The following is a 12,760-nucleotide window of genomic DNA, read 5'->3' on the forward strand; positions in this document are numbered from 1 at the left end:
GGGAGAGGCCACAACAGTGAGAGGCCCGCGTACTGCAAAAAAAAAAAAAAAATTATATTCCAAATTCCAAAAGTAATGAAGACTGAGAATTAAATTTTATCAGTTCCTTCTTTTGGCACTTGTGGTAATGATTTTTAAACATTTTTTCTTTATTCACTTAATTTAATGAACTGTATTAATAGGTCTTTTGGTGTTCAACAAATTTTGCATTTCTGGGATCATATTCCTTGAATGCACTGCTATATGAAGTACACTAGTTTTAAAATGTAGGATTACACTAGTTTTCTTTTTTTGTGTGTGTATTAATCTCCACATTGGAAGAACTCTTCCTCGAAACTATCTGGACCAAATGCTTTTTGGGATATGAGTTGGTCTTTGACTATTTTCCATTTTCTTGTGTTATTTATTCATTCATTTTTTCTATTTCTTGTGTCATTTTTGTTAATTTATAGTTCTTACAAAATGATCCATTTCATCTAGTTTGAAAATTTTATTGGTATGATGTTGTACTTAGTAATCTCTTAAAATATCAAATCTCTTTTCTTATTCTTAGTGAGACTTGTCAAAATGTTGTCTTATTGGTCTTTTTTGAGAAAAAAAAGCTTTTGGTTTTGTTGATTGAGTTTATTGGTTATTTTTCTTTGTTTTAATAAGGCATAACTTACATATAATAAGATACAAGGATGATAAGTGGATATTTTGGTGAGGTTTTGATATTGGGTACACCCATGTATTTGATCTAATATGCAAAACAAGATAAAGAGCATTTCCATTACAACAGAAACTTCCCTTGTGCCCCTTTTCAATCAGTGGTTGCCATAGGCAACCACTTTATGAATTTTTGACATCATAGAATAGTTTTGCCTTTATTCAACATAAAGTTTTTGAGATTTATCAGTGTTGCATGTTAGTAATTTGTTCTTTTTTTTTTTTGCTGAATGGTATTTAGTCATATGAATATGCCACAATTTATTTACTCTATGTTGAGGGACAGTTGGTTTGTCTCTCTTTTTGTTTTTTTGGGGTTTTTTTTTTTGGCTTTTATGAATACAGTTGCTGTGATGAACATATAAAACATATATTTTTGTATGTGTTAATGCCTAGGAATGGAATTGCTGAGTTAAAGATTAGATGTACATTTAACTTTATAAGAAACTACCAAAGAGTTCTCCAAAGTGATTTATGCTCCCACCAGCAGTGTATGAGAATACCATTTGCCCTGTATTCTTGCCAACATTTGGTGCTATCATTCATTTTGATTTTAGCCATGCTGTTAAGAGTGTGGTGGTATCTTACTGTGTTTTAAGTTTGCATTTCTCTGATGACCGAAAAATGTGAGCACCTTTCCCTATGGTTGTTAGCTATCAGAATATCTTCTTTTGTGAAGAGTCTATGCAGTCTTTTGCTCATTTTTAAATGATCGTTTTTTTGTTGATATGTAAGAGTTTTTAATATTCTGGATATCAGTCATATATTTATTATATAATTTGATGTAATTTCATCTAGCTGCCTACTTACCTACCTATTGAGAGCTAGCAAGATAGAGAGTGCATGTGTGCATGCAAGAATGCGAGACGGGAGAGGTAAAGAGAACGAGAGAAAAATATTTTCTCAGGCTTGCCAGTCATTTCTAAATGGTGCCTTTTGACAGACAAATTTTTTTTAAAATTTTGGTTCTGGCTTTTATGTTTAGGCCTGTGCTTCATCTCAGATTAATTTTTGTGTATGGTGTGAGAAAGAAGTTCAGCTTTCTTTTTTTTTTTCTGTACATTTGTCCAGTTTTGTAGCACTAAATGTAAGAAGACACTTTGCTTCATTTAATTAACTTGAAGCCTTGGTTGAAAGAAAAATACATGTATATGTATATGTAGGTATGTATGTATGTATAGATAGATAGATAGAGAGGTAGATAGGTAGATAGATATTTGTGTGTGTGAGTGTAGGGGAGTCTGTTTTTGGATTCTGTATTCTGTTATCTGCCTCACACCAATACTGCATAGTCTTGATAGCTGTGGGGTAAGGCTTCTGGATTTGTTTTCTTTTTAAAGGATTGTTTTGGGAATTTTAGACTGTCTGCATTTCCATAGAAATTTTAGAATCAGCCTGTCAATTTCTTCAGAATGTTTGCTGGAATTTTGCTAGGGAGATATGGAATTGATAGCTCAATTTGGAGAGAATTGCCATCTTAGCAATATTGAGTCTTCTGATCCATGAACACTATGTATCTTCCCATTTATTTAGGTCTTTTGAAATTCCTTGCAATAGTATTTTGGAGTGTAATAAACTTGCACATTTTTGTTAGGCTTATTTCTAGATATCTTTTTGTTTTGTTTTTAATTTCATTTTGAATTGTGTATTGCTAATATATGGAAATGTAATTGAGGTTTCTTTAAAAGATTTTTTTGATGTGGACCACTTTTAAAGTCTTTATTAAATTTGTTAGAATGTTGCTTCCGCTTTATGTTTTGGTTTTTTGGCCATGAGGCATGTGGGATCTGCTCCCCGACCAGAGATCGAACCTGCACCCTCTGCATTGGAAGGTGAAGTCTTAACCACTGGACTGCCAGGGAAGTCCCAATTGAGTTTTTTATATTGACCTAGTATCTTGCTCTCTTCCTAAGATCATTTATTATAGCAATTTTTCTAGATTCCATTGGGTTTTCTGCATATGTAATCATGTCGTCTAGGAATAAAGAAGCTTTCAGTTTTAATATTTATGCCTTTTATTTCTTGCCTTACTCACTGACTAACTTTTTCAGTAGTACAGTGTAGAAGTGGAGAGAATGGATTTCTTCATCTTGTTCCTGACTTTTTTGGAAAAGCATTTAATATTTCATCATTAAGTAAATGCATTAAGTAAGTAAGCTGTAGTTTTTTTTTATGGATACCATCTCTTAGCTTCATATCGTTCTGTTTCTAATTTGCTGAGAATTGTTACTATGAATGGGTATTGAATTTTGTCTAATGCTTTTTCTGTATATGTTGAGATGATCATACAGTTTTTCTCTTTTATTCTGCTAATGTGATAAATTACATTAGTTTTTATAAATTAGATCTACTATGTATTCATGAGATTAAATCCCTCTGTCATGATGTTTTATTATTTTTATATTTTGATGGATTTGTTTTTCTAATAGTTTAAGAATTTTTTTTTTATCTGTGTTCACGAGGGATGTTGGTCTGTAATTTTCTTCCCTTATAATATCTCTGTAGTGATTTATTGTCAAAGTTGTTTTCAGCATTTTGATTTTGTATAGCATGAATGTCTTCATTTTTAAATTACTTTCCTCTTCTAGTTTCTCAGGGTTTATTATTATTTTCTAATTTTTTAGTTGAATCTTCTTTTGAATCATAAATATACTTGTCTATAAATGTTCCTCTGAGTATTGCTTTGGCTACCTCATTTTAAATAGATGTTCTGTATTATTTATAATCAAAGATATGAAATGTTGCAGCAGGAATACTGTATACCTCAGTCACAGATAGGATTCCAGTAAGTGGTTCTGTACATACTCAGGCTTCTGCTAACTACCCCTCTTCTATGAATGCTATATAGTCTCTGTGGATCTGGCCTTTGACCTCCAGATTATAGCTAAAAAGATAAATCAGGGATGTTCTGATGACATAAAATTTTATAGTTCCTGTCATGGCAGCTCTATGTCAAAGTTTTCAACTTAACTTTTGACATTTTTAGACTGGATAATCCTTTGTTGGGAGGGGAAAAGGGGCTGTCCTATGCACTGGAAGATGTTTAGGAGCATATCTGGCTTTTATCCACTAGGTGCCCATAGCAGCCCCACTTGTGACAATTTAAATTTCTCTAGACATTGCCAGTGTCCTGGGTTGAGGATGATGTCAAAATTGTACCTGGTTGCAAAACACTGCTCTAGGCCAATATCTTTGTGTCACTTTTGTTATTTCTGTAGATCTAGTAAGTTTCCATGCAAAATGGATATATGTTAAGTTGTTTTTTTCAACTGATAGCAAACCAGGAAGAATGTGGCAAAGGCAGCTATTAGCTGCTTCAAACAATAGGAAAATTATGGATTAGATGCTATCATTCCTACCTTGTTTGGTTTCACAAGTGATATCTGGACCAGGGACTAAAGACATTTGAACGTATGGTTCAAATAGCAGAAGAGTCCAGGGGAACAGTATCTCTCTCTTCTGTGTCTGTTGCTTAGATGTCTCCCACTAATCTTATAACTGAGAAGCAGAACTGCTCCCCTGGTTTTAAAAATCAAGGTAGATATACATTCATAATCTTGGACAGTCAGAAAGGCACAGTGTTTGTTTATATTTCACTTGTGTGATAAATATCTGAAGCATGCTTCACAAACTGCTACAGTGACACATAAAACATACGCTCAATAAAGGTGACTCCTTACAATAGCTATATACTCCAGAGTGAGTATATATAACTCAGTCTTCCCAACTTTTCCCCATTGTTAGAAATTCAGTGTTTTTGTTTCCCCCCGATTATAAATATTTGTATGAAAGAATATCTTCTGTGTATTGCAGAGTTGATATTACAAAGCCAAATTGCTTCCCAAGGGTCCTGGCAACCATTTGTGATGTTACTTTTCACTCCAGATTTTTCTTGACTTTTTTTTGCCTTTTTTCCACCACCGTAACTTTAAAAATATATATATATATTTTTTGCGGTACGCGGGCCTCTCACTGTTATGGCCTCTCCCATTGCGGAGCACAGGCTCCAGACGCGCAGGCTCAGCGGCCATGGCTCACGGGCCCAGCCGCTCCGCGGCATGTGGGATCTTCCCGGACCGGGGCATGAACCCGTGTCCCCTGCATCGGCAGGCAGACTCTCAACCACTGCGCCACCAGAGAAGCCCTAAAAATATTTTAAAAGCTATTTACTTCACAAGAAAGTACATAAGGTGCACTAATCTTAATATATTATACACGCCTTCATAATTGCTCCCCAGATCAAGATCTAGAACATTTTTAATATCCAGGAGGTTCCCTCTTGTTCCTTCCCACTCAGTGCTCACTCTCTGAGGTAACCAGTATATGATTGATTGATATTTATTTATACATACATGTGTATTTTTCAGCTTTTTTGAGGTATAATTGACGTATAGAACTATATATATTTAAAGTGTACAATGTGCTGATGTGACATGTGTATGCTTTGAAATGCTTACCACAGTCAGGTTAACGCATTCATCATCTCACATACCCATGAGTTTTTTGGTGTATGTGATGAGAATGCTTAAGATCTACTCTAGACGTGACTTCTTTCAGTATTTATAAGTTTTGCTTATCCTTAAACTTCATGTAATAGAATCTTTTAATGTCTTACGTTTTTCTCTCAACATAGTGCTGTGAGATCCATCCATGTTTGTACTGAATCCTGGATATTTCTTTATTTTCAGCTGTATCGAGGCATATTGATAAATAATATTAAAATATATTTCAACTGTATAACATGATGATTTGAAAGGATTCCCACCATTGAGTTGATTAGCACATTCACTACCTCAAATATTTCCTTTTTATTTTTTTTACTTTTAAAATTTGTTGGTGTGAACACTTAAGTTCTACTCTCTTAGCAAATTCTGTTACCAATGCTAGTCACCATGTGATACATTAGATACTCAGACCTTATTCATCTTATAACTGAACATTTGTACCTTTTTACCACCCTCTCCCTATTTCTTCTACTGCCTCAACCCCTGGCAGCCACCATTCTACTCTGTTTGTGAGTTCAACTTCCTTTTTAGATTCCACATATAAGTGGTACCATGCAGTATTTATCTGTTTCTGTCTGGCTTATTTCACTTAGAGCATAATGCCCTCCATGTCCATCCATGCTGTTGCAAATGGCAGGGTTTCCTTCTCTTTTAAGGCTGAATGATATTCCATTGTATATATGTACCATATCTTTATCCATCTAAGGCACTTAGGTAGTTTTCGTACCTTGGATGTTGTGCATAGTCCTGCAGTGAATATGGGAGTACAGATACATGAGCTAGTGATTTTGTTTCCTTTAGATATATACCTAGAGGTGGGATTTCTGGATTATATGGTAGTTCTATTTTTAATTTTTTGAGGAACATCCATACTGTTTTCCATAATGGCTGTACCAATTTATATTCCCACCAATAGTATGCAAGTTTTCCCTATTCTCCACATCCTTGCCACCATTTATCTCTTATCTCTTTGATAATAGCCATTCTAACAGATGTGAGGTGATATCTCATTGTAGTTTTGATTTGCATTTCCCTGATGATTTGTGATGTTGAGCACCTACACATATACCTGTTGGCCTTTAGTATGTCTTCTTTGGAAGAGTGTCTATTAAAGTACTTTGCCTATTTTTTAATTGGGTTATTGAATTATATGAATTCCTTACGTATTTTGGGTATGTGGCTTGCAAATACTGTTTCCCATTCCATAGGTTGCCTTTTCATTTTGTTGATGGTTTCCTTTGCTAAGCAGAAGCTTTTTAGTTTGATGTAATCCCACTTGTTTATTTTTGCTTTTATTTCCTTCACTTTTGGTGTCAAATCCAAAAAATCATTGCTAAGACTGATATCAAGGACCTTGCCCCGTTTTCTTCTAGGAGTTTTACAGTTTCAGGTCTACTTTCTGTTCACTTAGCTTAATGTCCTTAAGGTCCATCCATGTTGTCATAAATGGTAGGATTTTCTTCTTTCTCATGGCCAAGTAATATTCTGGAGTGTGTGTGTGTGTGTGTGTGTGTGTGTGTGTGTGTGTGTGTATCACATCTTCTTTATCCATTCTTCCATTGACAGACACTTAGGTTGTTTCAGAATCTTCGCTATTATGAATAATACTGCAATAAACATGGGAGTGCAGATATTCTCTTTGAATATCCTGTTTTCATTTTCTTTGGAAATACGCCCAGAAGTGGGATTACTGGATCATATGGTAGTTCTATTTTTAATTTCTTGAGGAACATCCATGCTGTGTTCCATAGTGGGCTCACCAGTTTACATTCACACTAACAGTGCAGAAAGTTCTCTTTCTGCACACCCTCACCAGCACTTGTTATCTCATTGTATTTTTAATGATAGCCATTCTAACAGGTGTGAAGGTGGTATCTCATTGTGATTTTGATTTGCATTTCTCTGGTGACTAGACTAGTGAGTGATATTGAGCACCATTTTATGTACCTGTTGGCCATTTATGTGTCTTCTTTGGAAAAATGTCTCTTTGGCTCCTCTGCTTCTTTTAAAATCAGATTGTTTGATTTTTTGCTGTTGAGTTGTATGAATTCATCATATATTTTGAATAGTAACCCCTTATCAGATATGTGATTAGCAAATTTTTTCTCCCATTCAATAGGTTGCATTTTCACTTTGTTAATTGCTTCCTTTGCTGTGCAGTAGCTTTTTAGTTTGATGCGGTCCCACTTGTTTATTTTTGCTTTTGTTTCCTTTGCTTTTGGTGTTAAATCCAGAAAGTCATTGCCAAGACCAATGTCAAGGAGCTTGCCCCCGTTTTCTTCTAAGAGTTCTACTTTCAGGTCTCTTTCAACTTTTTAATCCAGTTTGAGTTGGTGTTTGTATATGGTATAAGATAGGGATCCAGGTTCATTCTTTTGTATGTGGCTGTCCAGTTTTCCCAACACCTTTTATTGAAGAGACTATTCTTTCCCTGTTGTATATTCTTGGGGAAATAGTTTCTTAAATTTTTTTTAACAGAAACATATTAGAAAATTTATTTAGTCATGCTATAATTACCCAAAATGAAATTGAATTGTTGCCACAGTTAGTTTTTGGGGAAAAGGACAGAAGTCCTATGTTTTCAAAATACAGAGTTGAGGGTATCTTGTAAAAATCTTTTCTAACTATGTTGGAGCATAACATGTTATGCATAGGCCTTTAGGTAAAGATAAAACTGCTGAATCATCTGTATCTCAGGAAGTTTCTTACTTAACTAAACTCTTGATGGTTTTTAAAGATGTGACAGAACCTATGAAATTGAGTATATATGTTAAAAAATTAGAATGAGTAAGTAGTTCTTGAAAGAGCTAGACGCCTTACTTGTAGCTTCATGGGTGGTTGGTTTTTCCTTCAGTTTAATGGCCATCAGTAGGCCTCTACTTCTCCTATGGTGACGATGCCTATAGCACCTCCTAGTGTGAAACCCAGGGCCAACAAACATCCACTAACTATCAGTATTGATTTTAGGTGCTTCATGTTGCTGTGAATGGCTACGTCAGATGGCAAATTTCAGTGATTCAGTTGTTATAAAAAGCAGAGAACAAAATTGGGAGTATTGATGAAAATTTCATGTGCAGAACTTTGTTGCCAAAATTATTTGGCAGTTTAAATGCATCCAGATCCAATATTTGAGAGATGTGTTGATCCTGCGTATAGGAACTTCCCTGGCCCACACTGCTAATGGGGGAGGAGTAGCCCTCCATGAAGGTGAGAATACCAGTCAGGCTTTTATTTTTACAACACAACATTTTTGCATCTGAGCATCAAATTTCAAAACATGACTTTTTGATTCATAGATATTTGCTGCTGAATTTATGTTATAATGTTTGGCCAAATATCTGGCACAAGCCTAAGATGATTGCTGATTGAAAGAGCCTAGCTGAGGAGTGCTAACCAGTCATTCTCAAGTTTTCTTTATAGATCACTTGTGTAGGTCATCTTTGCAAAACCATGAAAATGTTATGTTCTGAGCTTTCCTCAAGAGTCTAGTAAGAAATGTCTATGTCTCTTCTTTTGGAGGATGTTGGAAGAGGAATGGGACAGTGGGGATGGGGTAACTGTTATGGAAAGGCGGTACATTATATGGAAAGAATGTGGGCTGTGGTGACAGAAGATTAGTAGCTTTGGTGGTGGGAGGATGTGGAAGGTCTCTTTTGATTGTCTGTGTTTTTCAACAAAATGAGACATTTATTGGGTATATACATACCTGGGTACTATACTTAGCCTGAAGATATAAAAGTGAACAAGACTACTATTCAAATAGGAGGACAACAGTTTGGCTCAATTGTTAGTACACATTTCTTCCAGTTTTTTGGTTTGTGCTCAAGTTTTAGTCTTAGTTTGCTCACTGTTGGTCTTTCTTCCCCCCTATTTTTATTTTTTCATTGATTGGGGAATTGAGAGAGAGGGGAGAGATACCAACAGATTGATTCAGGCCATAAAATCAACTTACATTTTATGTTGGGTATCTGCATATATTTCTTTACTCTGACTTATTGTCCTATATGTTAATATTTCAGAATTACTGAGACTATACCTGATTCAAGGAGTTAATTTCTTACATCCGGATAGTCTTGCTTTCTGATGCCGAAGTAGTTTGGTCAGAACTTCAACCTTTAGTTTTATTTGTTCATTCATAACTAGTTTGCTGTTTTAAATACAAGAATCAAACCTCATACCATATGCCTATTTTGATGCAATTTTGCAAAAGTATGTACTCATATTAAATAAAATTATTTCTTCACTGGAAGAGAAAAAAAGAATTCTGCGACTTGATAAATGTGACTTGAAATTCATAATCTGATTAACAAGAGTCTAGTTGATAACAAAGGTTTTTAAATGGACAGCCATGATATTTAAATTAAAAATGACTTATCTGGACATCAGTACGCAGCTAAGAGAAAATATGTTCCAAAATAGCATGTATGTATCATTATTATCTTATCTGAGAAACCATAGCTTACTAACTAGAGTTAGTTTGTGTATAGAACACAGGTTTGTATTGATCCTCACCATGATACAGTTAGTTTTCTTGTACTTCATGGCATTGCTTACTTCCTACTCTGGCCTGCATTCTGTTATTATGCATGTGCCACTGGAGGCAGGGATATGTTAGGGAGAATTAGGGCACAAGTTCTATTTATTCACAGGTTTTGGGGGTAATTTTTGTTTGAGAAGGGTATGATGATACTTAAGTAATATTAGTTTTCCAGTTTTATAGACAGCAAACTGAGGTCTAGAAAGATAACTTTCATCAGGATTACAGGTGATATACTAATTGGTTTGTTTATTGTCCTCCTATCCCCGTTTCATGGAGACAGGAGCTTCAAGTATCTTGTTCATGGCTGTATTCCCAGTGTCTAGAACAGCGCGTGGCACATGTAAATGTTGGTATTAATTTCTAAGTTAGGGTTAAATTCTATAATGATGATTCTGTGTATCCACTTATTTATCTTCTGGTTTTAGGCATGCATATTAATGTGTGATCTGAAATATTAAGATGAATATGAAGATACCTGTTGAGGAAAGAACAACTAGATATAGTACCACATTCACTTGTTCATCAGGGTACAAGATTATTGTGAACAAGCCTGCATATAATGACCAGTGTGCATAAATGAGAATGGAGAAACAGCTGGTCATTTAACTGTCTTTTAATGAGATGCATAAACTTCGGTCTGTTTTTCTGTTTCTTTGCAATTTAGTGATTTCAGGTTTCTTAGATGTCTTTTGGGTACTTCTGAAGTAATTATGTAGCTTAGGAAGTCGGAAAGTGCTGAAGTTGATGAGATGGGAATTAGATTGTTTTATGTGTTTTTTTTACCCCTCTCTATCCTCAAACCTACTTCCAATCTATATCTGTATCACCTTCATCTCAATTCTTTCTCCATCCTTAATCCTTCTCAAAATGCTTTGTTAAACTTAGTTATAGCTAAAAGCTGCTGCATTGTTTAGTTTTCGCTAGGAAAAGTCATTTATGACAGTACATTTATTGTTTTTTCTTCAGCTTTGTAGGTGGCAGGTCTACTTAACAGGAGCAAGATACAGGTCACTAAAATGTAGAAATTTAATTAATATATTCAAACAACAGATGTGATTTCTGCTCACTTCCTAGCCCTTAGTTTTAGTCATTTACATCTTTTAAATTGTACTTTGACCCAGTGTTTTCATGCTTAATTTTTACTGGTGAGAAATTTCCCTTTAATTTGCAAAAAGCCGCTTAACTCAGCTTATGACATGTAAACATATGGAAAATATATTTTTAAATTACTTGTTCAGGTCATTTTGGAATGTGGTGACCTCAGAAATAGACAGATATTTTCCTAGCACCTGGTTAGAAGAGTAGACATGATAGGCTTATTGAGAGAAATTTTAATTTTGACTTGCATGATATGACAAGCTTCTCTTTAAAGTAACTTTTTTCAATACAATACTATTTAATTATTTAATGTTTTTTAGAAAATCCGTGATTTCATTTCCTCTTCAGAAGGAAACCTTTATAAATCAGACAAAGTTATTTTTATTATCCATATTTTGCAGAGGCAAGTCATTGGCAAATCATTTGATTTTGGAGTTACAGTTCCTTTATCTGTAAAATAAGGACATTGGACAAGATAATCTCTAGAGTCCCTCCTAGCTCTAAAATTCTCTGTTTATAACCATCGTAAGATGAGCTAACAGAGGCATAAAAAAGTTAAGCAGCTTGGATAAGTTCAAACAATGAATTAATAATAAAACCTTGATGTGTGACTTTCTGACTGACCTATTTATTGACACTTTCACACAACCATTATGCCTGAAACTGAAACTGCTGATTTTTTTCTTTCTTTACAGAAAACATATCAGTTAAAAAAAATTATGCTACAAATATAATCCTTTTTATTTTCCTAAAAGCTCAAATATGTTTCTGTAGTCTCAAGTTAAATCCTTGGGACTTAATAGGTGCTTATTCATATTTTTAAAAGGAGGATGTCTTACAAATAGCGGTGCACGTAGCAACAAAAGACAAATCAGAAAACAAAGCATATCTTAAGTTATGAAGTATGAGTAATAAAGTAAGTCAAAAGTAAACCAATTTCATGTAAAGCAAAAGAAAAAAATAGAAAAGATTCTTGTGACAATTTTCTTCCATGCTTTTATTTTATATTATTATTATTGTGCAAATTATTCCACAATTTGTATCTGAATGTGTGATAAGCATTGGAATGATTCGAGCTTTCTTTTGTTGGTTGAGTATATCTCAGTCATGAGTGTTTTGTATTAGCTGGAAAATTGGATTAGATCTCTCGACCTTTAAGGTTTGTGATTGAGTCCCCTCCCCACTCAACTTAGTGGTGGTTCCCTCAACAACTCTTCAGGAATGCATCTATTTTGTAAATTATGACATTTTATATAGATATAACACATTAATTCCTAGATGAGCCAGAACGAGGTATTTTAGGATGGCAGAGTAGATTGTAGTTCAAAACAAATTTAGATTTGAGTTCTTTGTAAATTTAAGCTAAATTTTCCATAAGAAATATGATCATTCCATGAAATAAATGTGTTAAATATACCAATTTGCTTTTAGCTTTCTTGTTTTTATATAAAGTGCTCCCTTAAAAAAAAATAGCTTGTTTTGTCATTTTGATGCTTTTGATAAGAATACTTTTTATTTACTTTTTTCTGTAAGCAAATCTCTCACAGATGTTTTTCAAGTTACATAAACAGGTCATGGTCACATTTTCTTTTTTTAAGTAGTTGGAAGGAACCTTAGTGATCATCTAATCTAAAACACTTTAACAGATGAGAAAATTGAGGGCCAGAGAGGTTAACTGGCTGACCCGTGGTAATCTAGCTAATCAGTGATAAAAATGATTGGAATTTAGGTATGCCAATTTTCCACACTAGAATTCTTCTGTTTGATGAGTAGATATCTGGACTCTTATCTGTACCCAGCTAGATTCATAGTCTTGATTTTTACCAAACTCCTCCTTTCCAGTGCTGTTTTTTTTTAATCATAGTGATTAATGTCTGAATCAGAATTTGAAATCTGAAAGCTGCATTAT

General features: G+C 34.3%; 1 protein-coding gene across 4 annotated transcripts in view; it reads left to right on the forward strand.

Annotated features, from left to right (window-relative positions):
• The window catches only part of NUBPL (nucleotide binding protein like), a 253,697-nt gene that overhangs the window by 158,245 nt on the left and 82,692 nt on the right, over window positions 1–12,760 (forward strand). The gene's annotated exons all lie outside the window — the stretch shown is intronic.

The sequence above is a fragment of the Monodon monoceros genome, unplaced genomic scaffold (assembly GCF_005190385.1).
Source record: "Monodon monoceros isolate NGI ecotype Baffin Bay Population unplaced genomic scaffold, NGI_Narwhal_1 Super_Scaffold_21, whole genome shotgun sequence".
NCBI lineage: Eukaryota > Metazoa > Chordata > Mammalia > Artiodactyla > Monodontidae > Monodon > Monodon monoceros.